Below are 20,806 nucleotides of genomic sequence, written 5' to 3'. Positions count from 1 at the left end.
CTTGTAGACATGATTTCTTTGACTCAAACACTAATTTTTAAAAATGTAAACCAACAATTTAAAATCCAGAAATTTAGATTTTGCTTTCTCTTGAAAATGTACAGAGCTGGTCACACCAAGTCAGGCCCTCCGTGGAGACAATGGAACAGTGCGGCACGGCTGCAGCCACTGCAGGCTTACCATGGGGGTGGCCCCATCACTCCTCATCCTCTCCCGAACACCAAGGCAGATAGAAGTGCTACTATCATCACATTTGTTATGCTTGCACTTAGGTAGCATTTATTGCATACCAGGCACTAGTCTGAGCACTTTGGTTAACTATCATCCATCTGTCTATCTGTCTGTCTATCTATCTATCTATCTATCCATCCATCTTTCCATCTATCTATCTACCTAGCTACTTACCTATCTATCTATCTTAAAGGTAAGGAAGGCTGGGTATGGTGGCTCACGCCTGTAATCCCAGCACTTTGGAAGTCCAGGTGGGTGGATTGCTTGAGTCCAGGAGTTCCAGCAGCCTGGCCAACATGGCAAAACTGCGTCTTTACAAAAACCACAAAAAATTAGCCAGGTGTGGTGGTACACACCTGTAACCCCAGCTACTTGGGAGGCTGAAGTGGGAGGATCACTTAAGCCTAGGAGATCAAGGCAGCAGTGAGCTGTGATGAGGCCACTGTATACCAGCCTGGTCAACAGAGCAAGACCTTGTTTCAAAAAAAAAAAAAAGGCTAGGTGCGGTGGCTCATGCCTGTAATCCCAGCACTTTGGCAGGCCAAACTGGGTGGATCACCTGAGGTCAGGAGTTTGAGACCAGCCTGACCAACATGGTGAAACTCCATCTCTACTAAAAATAGAAAAATTAGCCGGGCGTGGTGGTGCCTGCCTGTGGTTCCAGCTACTTGGGAGGCTGAGGCAGGATAATTGCTTAAACCCGGGAGGTAGAGGTTGCAGTGAGCCAAGATTGCACCACTGCACTCCAGCCTGGGTGATAGAATAAGACTCTGTCTCAACAAATAAATAAATAAAAATAAAGGTAAGGAAAGTGAGGCACAGTTAGTGTGTGGTGGTCCAGGATTCAAACCCTGGCTAACTGGTTCTCCAAGTTCTTGCTCGTAACCGCTCAGCTATATCGAATCTCAGTACTCCTGTAGTGGGGACGATACCAGGCATCAAGCCTAATAGAAATGTAAACTTGTACCTGTGTCTTTTTTCCAGGACAGCATGTTCTGTTTAATTAGAGAGGGAGTCATAAACGAAGTCATTTTGTAGAATTTTTTTTTTTTTTTTTGAGACGGAGTCTTGCTCTGTTGCCCAGGCTGGAATGCAGAGGCATGATCTCGGCTCACTGCAACCTCCAACTCCTGGGTTCAAGCGATTCTCTTGCCTTAGCCTCCCGAATAGCTGGGACTACAGGTGCCCACCACCACAACCGGCTAATTTTTATATTTTTAAGTAGAGACAGGGTTTCACCATGTTGGCCAGACTGGTCTCGAACTTCTGACCTCAGGTGATCCGCCTGCCTCGGGCTCTCAAAGTGTTAGGATTACAGGCATGAGCCACCACGCCTGGTGTGATTTTGTAGAATTTTAAAGATAAAGAGTCCAGGCCTGTTAAACGCGCCATTCAAAGGCCTCTTTGGAGATGCCGGGGTAGCACATATTGAGAGAAAGCAAGGCTAACTTCACCGAAGACGGGCGCAAACAGAAGTGCTGCAGCGGAGACCCATGACTTGTAGCTTGGATCAGATACCTGAGGAAAGTAGATTGACCTGAGTGCGTTAGGGAGGGCGTCAATAAGGCTGAAGCCCTGTTTGACCAAGGTAATGTGGGCTGAATCGGCATCCTTACAGGAGTCCTGCTGAACTTCATTCATTGCTTTCACAATGTAAGTCAGTCGATTTTGTAACACAGGTGTCCCTATAATACTGGCCTGACTGTTTACTTCTGCTTCAGTCCCTGAGCATATGAGCAAATACTTCAGGCACTATAACGAGCAGAAACTTGAGACAGAGCTTATCTTGTAATGCTGGGTCTTGCATCATATCCAGGGTGTGGTGTTACTTTAGAAGGCAAGTTAAATAATTACGTGTTTTCAGATTGAGCAAACAGTGCCTGTGCTCTGAGAAGGCTAAGGATCTATACTTTGAGAGCCTAGTAAATTAACTTATTCAGTGGGACAGTAGGCTCAGTACATGGGTATGTCAAATGATCTCAATAAATTACATATAAAAACATATACACACACATACATACATATATAGATATGTATGTGTATGTATAGGTATATACATATGCATGTGTATGTAGAGAGATATACATATGCTTATGTTAAATATTTATGTATCACCTTGTATATGATCATACTTACTTACAAAACAGCCCGGAAAAGCTTGGAGATGTTAAGTGAATCAATTAAAGCTAATTCGGGCAAGCCTCAGTCATTGACCCACCACCCAATGTGTACCGTCTTTGTGATATGTGAAATATTTAGTATAGTAGTTTGTGTTTTTGATGTTCCCTAACAACATAATAAAGTAAAAAAATTAATGTTGAAAAACATGAGGGTCACCCTAAACTGCTTTCTTTAGAAAATACAAATGTGACATTCTTTTATTAATTATATTATTGTCTTATTCTATTATTATTAATTCATTACATTCTTTTAAATAGCTACTTTTTTTTCCTCTTATTCCATTACTCTTTCTTTCTCTTGGACAGAGAGATTGGAACTGTGTCTTACTCTGTGTTTTTTAATAGGACTTGTCAACTATTGTCATGCAGTGAATGTTCATAAGCATCAGCAGTGATGAAAGGCAGCCCCACTCCTGCCTGGGCTCTGTTTCCTTGGTTTATTGCTCTTAGATAATTTCTTCCTTTTTCTATTTTTGCATTTTCAAGAACAATGCAAGGCATGATAGTTATCTGATTCAGTTCTTTTAAAACATACTTGAAATATGACAATTGCTTGTTACTCTAGCTTGATAACAAATCTAAGGGCAAACTATTGAGCACTGATTTGTCCTTCTCTTCCTCATTCCAGCTACTATGGACCTAAAGTGGAGGGCTTTGACATTTGCTGCTTAATTGGGCTGCATGTCACTGCTGTCCTTAGAAGTGGCTCTGGGATGCAGGTGCTGGTTTCTTGGATCTCCTTTGCTGGAATTTTACATGTCTTGTTTTGTTGCTGTACCAGCTTTGTGGATCAGCCAACATCCTTGGCTTGCCCTGTGGGGAGTAGGGTGGGACACATCTTGGATTGCTCTATTCCAGGGGTGTCCAACCTTTTGGCTTCCCTGGGCCACATTAGAAGAAAAATTGTCTTGGGCTACACATAAAATACACTATCACGGCTGGGTGCAGTGGCTCACGCCTGTAACCCCAGCACTTTGGGAGGCCGAGGCAGGCAGATCACGAGGTCAGGAGATCAAGACCATCCTGGCTAACACGGTGAAACCTTGTCCCTACTAAAAAATACAAAAAATTAGCCAGGCATGGTGGCGGGCGCCTGTAGTCCCAGCTGCTCGGGAGGCTGAGTCAAGAGAATGGCAAGAACCCAGGAGGCGGAGCTTACAGGAGCCAAATTCGAGCCACTGCACTCCAGCCTGGGCAACAGAGCGAGACTCCGTTTCAAACAAAACAAAACAAACAAAAAAACACTACTACTAAAATAGCTGATGGGCTAAAAAAAATAAGATAAATCGCAAAAAAATCTCATAATGTTTTAAGAAAATTAATGAAGTTCCACTGGGCCACATTCAAAGCTTTCCTGGGCTACATGTGGCCTGAGGGCCGTGGGTTGAACAAACTTGCTCTATTCCCTTTGTAGTAGATGCCATCTAAGTGTGGGTCTCCTTTGCTTGGGTCATTCAGGTGTTCAGGACTTTTTATGCTCCTTTTGGAAGGTCCTCAAATGTCTGCATAAAGACATTTGGTGCACTTAAAGCTATGTTAGTAGAAGGATGAGATCACCTCCCAAAGGATGTGGGCCCTACCTTCTCAGAACCAGAAAAGGGAAGGCCATAACTGGAGCAGTAACCTACCACAGCTGAGTCTCAGTTTCCTCATCTGTGAAGTGTGAGAGTCAAGCAAAATTGCCTCCAAGATCCTTTTCTGCTCAAATATTCATTGAGCCAAAGAAGGTTAAGAACACATATAAATTGAGAATTCTGTAATTTTAAGATTCATCTGGAAAAATGACACTGCAACCTCTGCCTCCTGGGGTGAAGTGACTCTCATGCTTCACCCTCCCCAGTAGCTGGATTTCAGGCACACGCCACCATGCCTGGCTACTTTTTTGTATTTTTAGTAGAGATGGGTTTTCGCCATGTTGGCCAGGCTGGTATCAAACTCCTGACCTCAAGTGATCCATCCTCCTCGGCCTCCCAGAGTGCTAGGATTATAGGTATGAGACACGGCACTTGGCTGGGATTGTCTCTTTAAAATGGAAATACTACTATCTACAGAGCAGCATTGTTGTAAGGATTTAGTACATGTTCATAGTACATTTGAGGTGCTACAAGCCTAGCTGGCCCATAGCAGTCATTCTGAAAATGGCAAAAGTTACTAGGATGACAGTAATCTTATGATTACTTGTGACCACATGGTTTTTGGACTAGCTAAGGGTTTGAAATAGATTCGATCTAAGGAAGATGACATATGCAGAATTCTTTGAAGTAAAAGAAGAGCTAAGAATGACTTCGAGGGTAGAGCAGCTACTGAAATAAATGATGCAAAGGATGTGATTTTAAAAATTCCAATGAGGGTCTGGGCATGGTGGCTCATGCCTATAATCCTAGCACTTTGGGAGACCAAGGTGGGCGGATCACCTGAGGTCAGGAGTTTGAGATTAGCCTGGCCAACATGGTGAAACCCCGTCTTTACAAAAATACAAAAATTAGCCAGGCATGATGACGGGTGCCTGTAATCCCAGCTACTCAGGAGGCTGAGGCAGGAGAATCACTTGAACCTGGGAGGCAGAGGTTGCAGTGAGCCGAGATTGCACCATTGCACTCCAACCTGGGTGACAGGGTGAGACTCCATCTCAAAAAAAAAAAATTCAGATGAGGGGCTCTGATGGACGAGATAATTTATTCATTTCTTACCCATGTATACACTTGTAACAGTGTCAATATTTTGATGAGAAAATCTCATTATCAGTTTTGTGCCTGTACATGATTTATCTCCTGGACACAGTCATTCTTTGTATTCAATGATGGTGACAGGCCAGGCATGGTGGCTCATGCCTGTAATTGCAGCACTTTAGGAGGCTGAGATGGGGAGACCACTAGAGCCCAGGAGTTGGAGACCAATTTGGGCAACATAGCGAGACCCCTGTCTCAAAAAAAAATTAGCTGGATGTGCATGTACCTGTGTCTTCTCAGCTACTCAGGAGGTGGAGGCAGGAGGATCACTTGAGCCCAGAAGTTTGAGGCTGCAATGAACTATGATTGTGCCACTGTACTCCAGCCTGGGTGACAGATTGAGACTGTTTTTTTTGGTTTGTTTTTTGTTTTTTGAAAAAAGATGGTATATTTATGACATATTGTCTCAGTCCATTTTGCATTGCTACTCAATATCTATCTATATCTAGAGAGAGGTTTATTTGGCTCATGGTTCTGTAGGCAGTATCAGAAGCGTGGCACCTGTATCTGCTCTGATGAGGGCTTTAGGAAGCTTCCACTCATGGAAGAAGGTGAAGAGGAGCTGGAGTGCGCAGATCACATGGCAAGAGGAGGAGCAAGAGAGAGGGAAGGGAATTGCCAGACTGTTTTTTAAACATCAGATCTGGAGGGAACTAATAGAAGAAGAAGTCACTCATTACCAAGAGAAAGGCACCAAGCCAAGCTTCGTGTTTGGGCCCCAGGACCCAAACACCTCCCACCAGGCCCCACCTCCAAACACTGGGGATCAGATTTCAACATGAGATTTGAAAGGAACAAATGTCTGCTATCACATGTGGTTACTTTTGTTATCCATAGAGAGATGAATGTATCTGAAAAGACCAACCCAGGATAAGCAGTTCTTTTTTCCAATACTCAAATATAAAGATTGGCTTTATTTTGCAGCTACTGTCAATGTTTATTACACCTGTCAGGTTTATTGTTTCTGCAAACATCTTTTTTTTTTTTTTTTGAGATGGAGTCTCGCTCTGTCACCAGGCTGGAGTGCAGTGGCACAATCTCGGCTCACTGCAACCTCCGCCTCCCGGGTTCAAGCGATTCTCCTTCCTCAGCCTCTCCAGTAGCTGGGACTACAGGCACCTGCCACCACTTTAGTTTAGATCTTCTTTACCTGGGCTCTCTCTTAGGAGATGTTTCATGTCCTTGAAATTCTTTGCAGAATTGCTTGTGTATGAGCATATTTGTATTTTGGGGGAATGCTGGCCAGAGAAAAGGGAGCAGACTCAAAACAACAACAAGAACAACAAAACACAAAAAAGCCAAGAATTCCCGCTGAGAGTGTCTCAGACTAGGGAAGAATAAAAATGATGTCACAAGATGGAAAGATGGCATAACACAGGCACAGAGAGGTCCCTAAGTACCCATCTACTTCTGCAGCTTTCATACAACTTCCACATATTCTGCTCCCTCTAACACACAATGTAATGGTTGAGTCTCTGGCAAGTTTTCATGGTTTCAGATCAGCTCTTTATGACATAACCCAGGGTCTGGTTGAGTGGTCTGGAGGATCACTGGTGAATGGATGAATGTGGAGACTTTGCGCGTTTCCCTTTGTCCCTATAAAGGGCACTTTTGCTGTTTTACAGGAAGCCTAAAGTATCAGAGAATAAAGTTTCCAAGGAAATAAATGAAAATTGATTGGCTGGGCACGGTGGCTCATGTCTGTAATCCCAGCACTTTGGGAGGCCAAGACGGGTGGATCACAAGGTCAGGAGATCGAGACCATCCTGGCCAGCATGGTGAAACCCTATCTCTACTAAAAAATACAAAAATTAGCTGGGCATGGTGGCGGGTTCCCATAATCCCAGCTACTGGGGAGGCTGAGGAAGGAGAATCGCTTGAACCTGGAAGGCAGAGGTTGCAGTGAGCCGAGATTGTGCCACTGCACTCCAGCCTGGAGACAGAGCGAGACTCCATCTCAAAAGAAAAGAAAAAAAAAAAAAAGAAAATTGATTTTGACACCAACAACCTAAAAGTGTAAAGTAAAAGTGGCAGGATGAGATTTTAATAAAAAGAAAAAGTGCTTGTTTTCCAGGTTTCATTTGCAAAGAGAATAAGTCCTTTGTGTCTGGCTTTGTCCGAAGGCCAGCAGGGGCCCCAGGGCCACACCCTAAGGTGGTTTTGGCTCCATTCCCTCTCTTCCTGCTCCTTTCTCCTCCTCTCTCTCTCTCTCTCCTCTCTCTCTCTCTCTCTCTCTCACACACACACACACACACACACACACACTCATCTTTAAAAGGCACAACCAGGGCTGGGTGTGGTAGCTCACGCCTGTAATCTCAGCACTTTGGGAGGCCAAGACAGGTGGATCACTTGAGGTCAGGAGTTCGAGACCAGCCTGGTCAACATGGTGAAACCCCATCTCCACTAAAAATTCAAAAGTTAGCTGGGTGTGGTGGCATGTGCCTGAAGTCCCCGCTACTTGGGAGGCTGAGGCAGGAGAATCGCTTGAACCCAAAAGTGGAGGTTGCAGTGAGCTGAGATTGCACCACTGCATTCCAGCCTGGGTGACAGAGTGAGACGCTGTCTCAAATAAAATAATAATAATAAAAAGCACAACCTTTATTATATCCCTAGTGTCAGGATGTGGAACATCTTAAGGAGATGTTGACTGCCATAAATCTAGACTGGGAAAGAAAGTGGATTTTAGGTGAACCTGATTTGAAATACAAAATTTCTCTTTTAAAAAGGGAAAAAGATAAATAAATAAATAAAATTTGCTAAGCCTCTGTTGAGTCCAAAGTTACTATTAATCTATGAGGGAGTCAAAAACGCAAAGTTCATTCATTCAAAAAATTATTCTGTAATGCATGCTGGACATAGAGGTCTGGAAATTTACCTTCTGGTCTGGGAGACAGACCTCACATACATGAAACAACTAAGGGTAATCCGGTATAATCAGAGAAGGGGAAGTCAGAAGAATACATCAGATCATCAACAGACAGTAATCCAATGTCCAACAAAATATGTTTTATAAACCCACATAATAACATTATTTTTAATGTGTGTGTGTGTGTGTGTGTGTGTGTGTGTTTCCTTTTAAAGCTCTGGAAGAAAACACATTGAATTGATGATCATGGTTAACCTTTGGAGAGAGAGAGGAGACCAGGATGAAGGAGCCAGTTGAAGGTATCCTTAGTTTGACGTGTTTTGTGTTGGTTTTGTATTTGGTGTTTTACTCTGGTGACTGGGAGTCTGGAGGCCGTTTTCTTCTGCAGAAAGCAGTTGAGGATTTTGTAAATATCCTGCCTTCTTCTAATAGACCACATGACTTCCTGGTAGTCGGAGGTCCAGAGAGCTGGGTCTTTCCATTTTTTGAGTTTCCAGCATAGTAAAAAATGAAGAAAGCCAAAAGAATGTTACAGCCAGCACAAGCACAGTATATTTTTAATGTTTATATTTAGCTGTTGAAGTTGTGTGATGAATCCTTCCCGTTGACTCTTGTTGGCATGTCTCTATGAGACCATCCAAAGACTACATTTTAAACCTTGAGCCAATGGCCCACCCGCTCCCTCCTCTAAGTGACCCTGTTGCTGGCCCCAAGGAATCAGAAAAAGGCCTTGTATAAAACAGGCTGGCTGACTGGTGATGGGAGGGTGGTGGAGGCATGTTCTAGTGACTTCAGCTCTTTCCCCAGGGTGTAAATTCTCTCCTAGGCAGTTGGATCTAGAGTTTCTCTCCTGCAAAATGAGTTTATTTCAGAACTATCTGCTGTTCTACAACAATGAATGGAAAAAATTTTACCTTCCTAACCATCCTCTCCGGCCTCCACTGAGGGCATTTAAGGTCAAACAGGCTTTTAATACACACGCTGTGCCCGCTCCGCCCAACTCTCCCTCCCACCATGCCCAAGGAGAGAATTTGGGCCAAATGTATCACTGCAGTTTAACAGACCTGTAAAATGTCCAACCATTTTCTTTTTGAAGAAGGAAATTTTCATCCTGAGAAAAAGTTGCAAAGAGACATAAATATTAAAAATATGCATCTATTTCACCTTATAGAAAGGAAATGGATCTCGTTTTAAAGTCTTTACGTCTGTACTCGGTGACATTTTTGCATAAATATCTAGAGAATTAATAGCTTCAGCCAATTATGAACACACTTTTGAGATGTTTTAAAGAAGTCTGTCCCTCCAGTCTACCTCTTTTTAATATTGTATTAAGAGTTTTATATAATCTAAAGTGTTCTCATTATGAAAGCACTAACTTGTCATTTGAAAGAATAGATTCATCTCAACAAATACACTCCAAAGTGAACCAAATGCTAATGCACATTTCATTGGATGAAAAGACAAACAACATAATTATACTTGAATTTCAGGGAATCAAAAGGAGTACAACAACAGTGTGTGCACCAGACTCCAGGGCAGGGTTCGTAAGTTAGCTCTACGCATGCTCATTTTTCCAGGCTGGGGAAGTTTGCTAAAATGAGCTGAGGGCTACTTCACCAGACTGACAAAAAGGAAAATGTCTATCAGTTTTTCTTTTGTTCTCTCTAGATCCTGCTCAAGTGCACACTGAGCCAGCAGGTTCACCAGAAAGCTATTGAGCATTTGCTGGAACACATTATGCAGGGTGAATTTCTTCTGGAATGTTGCCAAGGATTTTTTATGCTTCTGTGGCAGGCATTTCTTGAACATTGTCATTTAGCCAAGCAAAGAAGATTTGCTTAAAGGATAGAAAATGTTTAAAAATTTTTGTTTGTTTAAAAATAGGTTAAATGGCAATATGATCTCAGGATAAGACAGGGAAAAGCACTTATTCCTCTAAGTGATCTGATTAGGTTAGTGATCTTTTGCGTTTAAACAGATTCATCGTTATTCCTAAAGTATTGCTATATTAATACTGTCTTCTAGAAAGTATCCCCCAGTGCCTACTTTTCTTTGATATCATTAGCTGTTTTTTGAAACTGAATTTGCTCTTCAGAGATTTCTCATATGTTTGCCTGTAAGGAACTACTGGTAATAGCCAAGAAAATTTGGAGGTGCAGAGAACATGCTGAAATAGAATTTTTCACTTTCAATTCTAGAACTATGCCATAAAAAATAAGAACAGAAAATGTAAAAATGTCTTTATATTAGAGCAGATACTTTAAAAGTATTGCAAGTTCAATGGTAAATTCTAAGGTTAAAATTGGACACATAAAAAATACAATATATAAATATCTCCCCAGAAATCATTATCTGATGAATAGTAAAAGCTGACTACAAACCATATCATTTTAACAAGGGTTTAACTATTACCAAGATTCTCATCATATGCTCTGGGATACCCAGTGATATACAAGGGTTCTTTCTAAACATGGGGAGGAAAAATTCCAAATGTTAGGATTTGAATCTTGTCTTTGCCATTCACTAGCTGTGTGATCTTGGGTAAGTTACCTGGCTTCTCTGAGCGTCAGTGTCATCTGTAAAGCAGGAATAATAATACCTAGCTCAGAGGCAGGTGTGGCGGCTCATGCCTGTAATCCCAGTATTTGGGAGGCCGAGGCAGGTGTATCACTAGGTCAGGAGTTCGAGACCAGCCTGGCCAAGATGGTGAAACCCAATCTCTACTAAAAAAAAAAAAAAAAAAATTGCCGGGCATGGTGGCAGGTGCCTGTAACCCCAGCTACTCAGGAGGCTGAGGCAGGAAAATCGCTTGAACCCGGGAGGTGGAGATTGCAGTGAGCTGAGATCTTGCCATTGCACTCCAGCCTGGGCGACAGAGTGAGACTCCGCCTCAAAAAACTAAATAAAATAAATAAATAAAAAATAATACCTAGCTCATGGGGCTGCTGTGGGTGTTTGTAAAGTATCTCAGTGGTACCTACATGTTGTAAAGGCTTATGACTATATTAGTTCCTTTCTCAACTTCCTCCATTCATTCCACCACTACAAGTCAATCTAGAGATTAAAAAAGGCAAAACCGTGATCTGCGTTAGGATGGGGTTGAGTGGTGGTTTGTTTCTGACTGCTTCATTTTATACTTGTATTTTAAATATACAAGTTTTTGTAAACATTCTTAAAGCAAAACAGATCTGTTTTTATTTTGATGAAGATTGGACTGATTCTGATATAATGTTTGGAGAACTAAATTGCATGCAGAATTTTGTCTCTGAAGAGTTAACTCTATCATGAAAATGCACTCGGTGAAAAGTAAACTTGATGCCACCTTTCCATACACGGTATTATGCGTATTTGAATGAACGCCTATGGAAAAACATGGCAATTCTTTTATGCCTAAATCCTGTGGAATTTGCCGCCCCTGTATTCAAGTTCGGGCTGTGATGGTAAACTTGGTTCCCTTCAGCTGAGTGTTGTTAAGTTCTTGGCACATTCCCACAGCTGAACCTCCCGTCTGTAACCTGCACCTGCAGTTCACAGGATTCAGCTCGGAGAGCTCTGTACTTCCGGGCCACTCAGGTAGTTGTTAGTGCAGACTGTAAGTTTCTACCCCACAGTTTCTCTGCCAGTTTAGATGCTGCAAACGTTTGGGTTTTGCAGTTTCTGTAATTTTTGTTTGGGTTCTTTAAAAACAGCTCTTCCCCCACCCCTGGCACACCACCATCTCTCCAAGGCACTCATTGTGAGATGGGAAGCCTGGCGCCTGTCGTTTGTATTCCAGATAGAAACTAGCAGAATTGAGATTTTCTTCCCTTTTTAGTGCCATGACAAACAAAAGAGGATATGACATGTATTTATTGTTTGGTGAAATGCAAAAGTATCAATTCCAGGAGATGTTGCATTTCCCTCATCTTTGCCTTGAGTTGTTTATGTGAACTGTGACCCTGTTTGTAAGAGACAGGGAGAAAGTATGAATTTGGTGGGAATGACAGGGTTTGGGGGGGGTGGGGAGGAGGAGGTGGTGTGGGAAAACAACTCTCTTTTTTGCCATAAGGCATCCAATTCCTGGAAAGAGCACGGTTAATGGCAAATAAAATTTCCTGGTCTTTGGGGCCAAGATTTGTGTTGTGTGAGTGTGCTTTATAAGCCTGTCACTGTTACATGCAGGCTTATGCTTTTATGGCTGTCTTTAGCCTTAGTTTTTGTGGTTCTTCCGCCTGTACAGTATACTCTTCCAAAGCAACTGTGGCTCATTGAGAGACCAGGCTAAAGCAAAAGAGCAGATAAACAAATTCATAAGAATTATTTATTTATTTATTTATTTTTTTTTTTTGAGATGGGGCCTTGTTCTGTCATGGAGGCGGGAGTACAGTGGCACGAGCACGGCTCACTGCAGCCTTGACCTTTGGGCTCAAGCAATCCTTACACCTCAGGACCCCACACTCATCCCCCCGAGTAGTTGGGACTACAGGTGCGTATCACCACCCCTGGCTAAGTTTTAAAATTTTTTGTAGAATCAGCATCTCCCAATGTTGCCCACACTGGTCTCAAACTCCTGAGCTCAAGTGATCCTCTGGCCTTAGCTTCCCAAAGTGCTGCGATTACAGGCATGAGCCCTGCACCCAGCCACAATTTAATTTCTTTAAAAAACCATTTCAAAAGAGAATGTCAGAAAAACATGTGGCCAAAACAGCACCCGCCCTTAAACAGATTCTTGATTGAGGGGTGGAGCTGGAGGCAGATGTAATATGTCAATAGGGGTTCTTAAATATTCTAAAATAATTTTTGGAAAGATAGTACTGAGGATGGATGGGTCAGTCTGATGCTTCTTGATCACAGTGAGGCTTGAGTTAAGGTCTAGGGAGTTTTCAGCACGGGCATCAGAATTTCTTTTCGGTCCCTTTTCTCCTTTGCAATGGTTTGAGACATGTCTTCTTCGTGATGCTTGTGAGAGAGTAAAGGAGGACTCTAAACAAACAAATGCAGATAGCCCAGAGTGGAAAGGGCTGTAGAAGAGGTGTGTACCTGCCACACTCAGAGCAGCCAATCCAAAAAGGCTTCATTGAGGAGGTGTTTTGCAAATAACTAGATAAACAGGAAGCGAGGAGGAAGTGGTGGTGACGGGATCCTGTGGAACTAGTTTGGGCAAAGGGAAAAAGCGTATGAAAACTAATAATAATAAGAGTGCCTAGCACTTGTTGAGAGTTTATTACAGGCAGCTGTTCTGCTAACTATTTTACATAGATTATCTCATTTAATTCTCACAACCACAAAAAACGTAGGGTCCAATTTCATCCCCATTTTAATCCAGAGAAAATCAAGGTAGAGCAAGGCTATGCAACTTACCCTCAGTTGCACAGCTAGTAAGTGGTAGAACCAAGATTTGAATCTCAGAGTCCAGTCTCTTAACCTGTTTTTGCAGAAAGGATCTGCTCTGTTTGGGCCCTATTAAGGAGCTTGGTAAACTTAGAGCCTAGCCTGCTTCCTAGGTGGGAGATGGTTGGATTTTCACCCGGGAAGTGACATATTTCCTAATCACAAGCCTGATCAGAATTTAGCAACTGGGGTTTTTGGAATCAGGGGCCAATGAGGGATGGGAGGGTGGGAGACTTTAGTAATTTAAAACATTCTTTTACTTATCTCTGTATGGGAGTAAAATTTTTCCGAAAATTTTCTTAATTTTTCTTCTAGGCATATGTGTATGTGTGAAAGGTAACTTGTAGGTGGCCTGGGAAATTAGTTGTGTGTGTGGGAGGGCATGCTTGGGGGCGGGGGGGCACAGTTAGAAGTTAGAAGGCAAGAGATATTGATGATGTTGGTGATGACAGCGAATATTTAATTAAGCACTTATGTACAGTGGAACTTATGTGCTACTCTGTTCTTATTTAATCCTCTCAATGGCCTGAAAGATAGATAATCATACTCTCAACTTTCAGATTAAGAGACTAAGGTTCTCAGAGGTGAAATAGCTTGTCCAAGGTCACACTGCTGGTAAGAGGCAGAGCCAGGATATGGGTCTGTAGGATTTCAGAATCTTTTTTTTTTTTTTTTTTTTTGAGATGGAGTCTTGCTCTGTTGCCTAGGCTGGAGTACAGTGGCACGATCTTGGCTCACTGCAACCTCTGCCTCCTGGGTTCAAGCGATTCTCCTGCCTCAGCCTCTCAAGTACCTAAGGTTACAGGTGTGAGCCACCCCACCTGGCCAATTTTTATATTTTTAGTAAAGATAGAGTTTCACCATGTTGGCCATGGTGATGGCCTTAACTGATCCACCCGCCTCAGACTCCCTACATAGCTGGGATTACAGGCATGAGCCACCGGGCCTAGCCTGATTTCAGAATCTTAACCCTTAAACTCTGACAGCATGAGCTAGTGAGGGAGGTAAGCATACCTAGAGAGGTCTTAAGATGCCTGAGGTGCCAGGAGAGCATGGAGATGTCTGGGGAAAAGTACTATAAATATATACATTTGGAAACTTGGAAATTGACATACGATAATGGACTTTAGGAAATGAATGTGTAGAGGAAGAAGTCAGGTGATGCTGGTGTCCTGGGGCCACTCCACGGAAGGAGAGGACACTGAGAATAAAAGATCTTTGAAAATCGTGGTGGGCATGAAGACCCCAGCCTGGGCCCCACCACTTATTCACTCTCACCTGGCATCTCAATCTCTGCATCTGTAAAAATGAAGAAAGTCATCCACCTCCCTGGATGACTTCATTTTTGTACTTGCCCGTGAGGTACATAGACGTGCTGTAAGGACTAAAAGTTCTTCACAATAGGATGTGTAGGAAAGCAAGCAGGGAGTAGTGGAGGAGGCTGAACCCAGCACATGGGCTCAGGATGCTGGGAGGGAACAGGATTGGGGGCTGAATTCTAACAGGGGGAAGCTACTGAGCTGCTCCTGTAGATTGGGCCTGGATGGAAACCCTGGAAGCAATAACTCCAAGAAAGATTCAAAATGTGGGACAAGAAGAGCAAGAACCAGGAACAGAAAAACACCAAGGAACACTAGTGAAGAGGTTGGTGCTGCAGAGGAGCCCTGGCCGGGGTCTCTAAGTCAGGGATTCCAGCTCTGACCCTAACAGGTTCTTTGACCTTGTACACATGGCTTCCATGTCCTGGGGTTTGGTCTTCTCCTCTGTGAAAATGATAAAGTTGGCACAAATGAACCCCACAGCACCAACTGGGAATGGCAAATACTGCTACGTCTTAGCCCAGGTCCAGGGCTGTGTGGAAGTGATATGGGAGGGGTGCAGGGAAGTGCTGAGTAGAGAAAGGCAGGATCCCTGACAAGGGCTCCACCCTTGGGCCTGAGCCCACGGACCTAGGTGAGGACAGGCACTCCTGTTTCCTTGCCCAAATGTTGCATTTTCCAAGACCACCCTGGCCCGTCGCGACCCCGATCCTGTGCCTATAAAAACCCTGAGACGGTAGCGGGCGCATAGACTAACAGCGGGAGGTCAAGAGGAACACACCAGCGGAAGCACATACAAGTGGCTGGACATCGACAGGAACACACTGGCAGAAGAACACATAGACGCTGCAGGCCATTAACAGCAGACTGACGCAGAGGGTGGTCCAAGGAGAGCCTGGCTGCTGAGCGACCCGACTCAAGGGGAAGACCACCTTCCCACTCCATCCCCCTTCTGACTCCCCATCTATTTGCTGAGAGCTACCTCCACCTTTCAATAAAACCTTGCACTCATTCTCTAAGCCCACACATGATTTGATTTTTCTGGTGCACTAGGGCAAGAACCCGGGATACAGAAAGCCTTCTGTCCTTGTGATAAGGCAGAGGGTCTAACTGAGCTGATGAACACAAGCTGCCTGCAGATGGCAAAGCTGAAAGAGTGCACTGTAACACATGCCCACTGGGGCTTCAGGAGCTGTAAAGACTCAACCCTAGATGCTGCCCTGGGGTCAGAACCCACGCTCCCCATGACCTGTGCATCTGCCTGCTCCCACTAGCGGTTTGAGCAGCAGGACCAAAGAAGTGAACCACACACGCATCGCATGCCCTTTGAGGGGGACAAGGGAACTTTTCCCGTTTCAGAAGGTTGTGTTGAGAAGGGTGGCGAGGCTAACAGGGCAGGTGTCAGGGCGGAGGGACAGAACTAGCTGTTGGCAAGTGGTGGGGGAGGTGCTTCATCCGGGTCTTGCATTTGTTCCCTCTGACCCCGGCCTCGAAAAAACAGGACACTCACAGTTCAGGAAACTGCCAAGGGTCTGAGCAGAGGCCTTGCTTGGCCGTGGTGTGGTCCTGCAACTCCAGGGCAGACCTAGACTCATGGAAAGTCCCTGTTTTGTGAGGAGACTGAAAGAGGATGAGTGGGGAGTGGCCAGAAGAAGAAAGGTGACTCCCAGGGTCTGGGCCAAGGAAGGGTTTTGGACAGGAAGGGGGACTCACAACAGGGCATGCTTGGGAGGAACTGTTTAAGGCTTTCAACCCTCGCCAAGGCGAATAACATGAGACAAGACCTGTAACTTACTTTATATATATATATATATATATATATTATATATATATATATATATATATATATATATATATATATGTATATATGGCGTGTAACCATGGCCTGTAACCTGAAAATGCTTCCCCCTGCAGCACTTGCGCTGTTGAACTTACAGTGAGTCCCTCTGTGGAGGGTGGAGTGGGGGAAGGGGTTCTGCTGGGGACAGACAAAGGTAGGGAAGCATTCACTGGCTTTGAAGAATTTCCTCCCTTTTTATGCCTGGGGTGTAACCAGAGACCAGTGTCAACAAGGAATCTGGCTTGGAACACTTTTGTCTGCAGCCCTCTTTGGAGCGTGACTTGCTCTTTCAGAGGTCAATGCATTGTAAATTGCGTAATTTCAGGATCTGCCTATGCAGGGTCAGGAGACTTTTGAGGGGGTTGGTGGGAGAGGCATGGGTGATGTCACTCAGACACCTAGGAAACCCTTGACCTGGTCTATCTTTACGACCAGGTCAGCCACATGAAATCCTTAACGTTCACAAGACAGCAGAAAATATATGTGGTTTTGGGTGTTAACATCTGAATTTGCTGTAGCAAACGGATCTCTGGTAAGTCTCTGAAGTAAAGTAATATCCTAAGTTGAGAGGGGGCAAAAGCAAAACAGTTACTTGGTGTGCTTGATCACACTTTTCTGGTTGTAACTGTGTGTTGTGGCCTATGAAAGGCCACACTCTGTGCTCTGGGGAAGGGTACCAAGCTGGGAGGTCCTAAAGGTTGGGGCTAGGTCTTGATCATTTTCGATCTGCGTTTTCTCTCCCCTACACCTTCGGCTTAGCAAAGGATTTGACATTCATGCATGCACTCAGCAAAAATCGATTGAACATTTATCTTCTTCCAGCCATTGTGTTAAGTCCTGGGGCCATAGACACGTACAGAACAAATCAGCTCTTGCTGTCTCCAGAACTTAATCTACCGGGCTAGGGGGAGGCAAACAATGAAATTAACATATAATATGTCAGATGGCAAGACATGCTACCAGAAAAATAAAATAAAAATGAAGAGGATACAAGAGATAGACAGGGATGGTATCTATGGGGACGGGCAATTGGAGCCGAAGTGAGGGAGCAAGCCTGCTGCCAGCTGAAGGAAGCTGTCCAAAGCAGAGGGGGTGTTCTGGAAAGGGTGGAGGGAAAGTGGCAGGACGTGAGGTCAGAGGGGAATCAGAGGCAGAGACTGTGTAGACCTTGTGGGCCTCATGGGTCACTCTGAGGACTTGAATTTTTCTCTTTATGAGATGGGGAAGCCTGTGGAGGGTTTTCAGAAGCAAGACAGGATTATTCTGGTTGCTGTTTTAAACAAATTGAAGAGGGCAAGGGTGGAAGCGTGGAAACAGGATACAATAATCTAAGCAAGAGATGATGGTGCCTTAGACTAAGGGTTTACTAGATTCTAAATATTTTGAAGGAAGAGCTGGCAAGATTTTCTGATGGATGGAACTGGAAGGAAAGAAGTAAAGATGAGTCAACATCTTCAGTCTGAGCAGCCGGAGGGATGAAGCTGACCTTTACTAAGATGGGGAAAGTTGGTAGAGGAACAAGTTGGGAGGTAGAGGATTCAAAATTTAGTTTTGGAATTGTTAAGCCTGAGATGCCTCACAGAGTGGAGACGTCTAATGGGCTGCTGGATACAGGAATCTAGAGTTCAGGACGGAAGATGGGGCCATAGATATAAACTTGGAAGTGGGCAGTCCATGAAAAATTAAAAATATGGGTGGGACAAGGTCTCTTCAGAAGAGAGTATAGGTAGAAAGAAAAAGCAAAAAAGAAATCAGTGACTGGCCTTGGGTCCTCTAACATTTAGTGGTTTGTGGTATGAGAGGAAACCAGCCAAGGGGATGAGGATAACCAGTGAGACAGGAAGAGGACAGAGAGAATGATGTCTTGGGGAACATGGGAAGAAGATGTTTCAATGAGGGAGTGTCCAATTAGGTCAGATGCTGCTGATAGATCAAGTAGGAAGAAGACTTAAAGTCGGTCACTGCATTTACAACATGGAAGTCATTGGTGAGTTTGTAACAGTGGTATTGGTGGAATTGTGAGGATGAAAGATGAAGTAGTTTCAAAACAGAATAGAAAAAAAATAGGTGGAGATAGTGAATATGGAAATTCTTTTAAGGAATTTTATATAAAGGGAAGAAATAAATAGAGGCATTTGCTGGAGAGAGAAATGCCCAGTCTCTAAAATGGCTGAATAGCAATGCCAGGAGCTGGTTTTCACACAGTGGGTTGTTCTATTTTGAAGCAGGTAGCTAAGAAGAACCGTAGGAGCCTCGCCAATGACTCTACGATGGGGCTTGCCAAACACACTACACGGCATCCCTATCTGTCACAGATCCCTCTAGCACCCTTGGATCGGCAGATCATATGAGCTGAGGGCACCTTGTGTGGCAGCTTGGATCTGTTCCAGAGCTCTTTGTTCTGAGCCCCACACAAAACTGACAGCCTCTTAAGTCACTCAACACATTGGTAGAAGTATTCCCCAGTACAGCTTATAGTTCTCCAAAATCCAAAGAGGCTCACTAAGCACTGTATCTCTTTCTCAGCCCTAATAAATACAGGGTGTAATAACTTCTTTTATTTTTTTTCATTTTTTATGTTTTTGATACAGAGTCTCACTCTGTCACCCAGGCTGGAGTGCAGTGGCACGATTTCAGTTCACTGCAAACTCCACCTCCCGGGTTCAAGCGATTCTCCTGCTTCATGCTTCTGTGTAGCTGGGACTACAGGCATGCGCCACCATGCCCAGCTAATTTTTTGTGTGTGTGTATTTAGTAGACATGGGGTTTCACTATGCTGGCCAGGCTGGTCTCGAACTCCTGACCTCGTGATCCACCTGCCTCGGCCTCCCAAAGTGCTGGGATTACAGGTGTGAGCCACTGAGCCTGGCTAATAACTTGTTCTTTATCTTACAGGGCATATCTCAACATGCCTTAGACCATTGAACTCCTAAACACTTCACTAGTGTGGGAGACATTGCAGGATCCTTGCACAAGAGGGTGCAGACTGTGGGGTCTGAGAACTGGCTCAGATCTAGAAACTGTGGGTCCATCAACCTTGACGGCTCTTGAGTTTTTGAATTGTTACACAAGTCATGCAGTACCCTCACTGACTGCTCGTCTATCTCACTCGTAGGAACACCATGGTCTGTTAGCCATCATCAAAAACTCTGTGGACTGAAGCACTCTGGCCTTGCTGGCTGTTATGGTTTATATTCATCTTGACTCTGATGGTTAAGAGCAGACACCTGGTCTTTGTTATTTTGAAATCCTAGCATCTCCATTGACACTAGGGAGCCCAGTGAAATGGCAGAATCGCCTATTCTTACCCTGGTGTACCTTGGATAATCATTACTAAGCTTCCCAAAGATGCTGTCACCCCCACACCAGTAGATGTTCTTGCCCCACACTGATATATTTGAAGGGAATGTCCCTGAACCCTCCCAGGAAGTCTAGGTGTCACATAATAAGTTTGTTCCAACAATCCTGTCTCCCTGAGCATTCTGACCCCTTCCTCAATTTTCTGCCAAGGCACTGCAGCCTCTTCCTGTAACTTACTGTAAGGCATCCTCATGTCCAAGCCTCAAGGAACCATTCAGAAACAAATTAATACTACCTCCAAGACAGTTCCTGAGTCAGTAATTCCCTCCCTGTCCTGTTTATCATCCTTCCAAACAGTCCCCACTGTGTCCCCCCAGTTCATGCTGATACCAAGCCAAGCTCTGCAGCTCTTTCAGAACATAAGGTGTTTTCTTCTGCATCCAGGTCTGTATTTCTCTACCTGGACTGCCCTGAGAGCTAACCCCAGTTATTGGTCTGGAAGCAACGAATGAAGGCCGGGACAGAGCTTGAGGAAGGCCACATCATTTCGTCACAGTCACTGTCAAGAATCTAGTTGCAGGCTGGGTGCTGTGGCTCACGCCTGTAATCTCTGCACTTTGGGAGCTGAGGTGGATGGATCACTGGAGCTCAGGAGCTCAAGACCAGCCTGGGCAACGTGGTGAAAGCCCGTTTATACAAAAAAATGCAAAAATTAGCAGAGTGTGTTGGTGCATGCCTGTGGTCTCAGCTACTTGGGAGGCTGAGATAGGAGGATTGCTTGGACCTGGGAGGTCAAGGCTGCAGTGAGATGTGATCATGCCACTTCACTCCAGCCTGGGTGACACAGCAAGACCCTGTCTGAGAAAAAAAATCTAGTTTCACCCAGATCTGAAGAAGAAAACAGAAGCAACATTCAAATTAACATCAGTCAACTGATAGAATATTTTAGATGAAATAAGAGAAGCCAA

The sequence above is a fragment of the Trachypithecus francoisi genome, unplaced genomic scaffold (assembly GCF_009764315.1).
Source record: "Trachypithecus francoisi isolate TF-2019V2 unplaced genomic scaffold, Tfra_2.0 Lachesis_group1, whole genome shotgun sequence".
Lineage (NCBI taxonomy): Eukaryota > Metazoa > Chordata > Mammalia > Primates > Cercopithecidae > Trachypithecus > Trachypithecus francoisi.
This window is presented reverse-complemented; position numbering follows the sequence as displayed.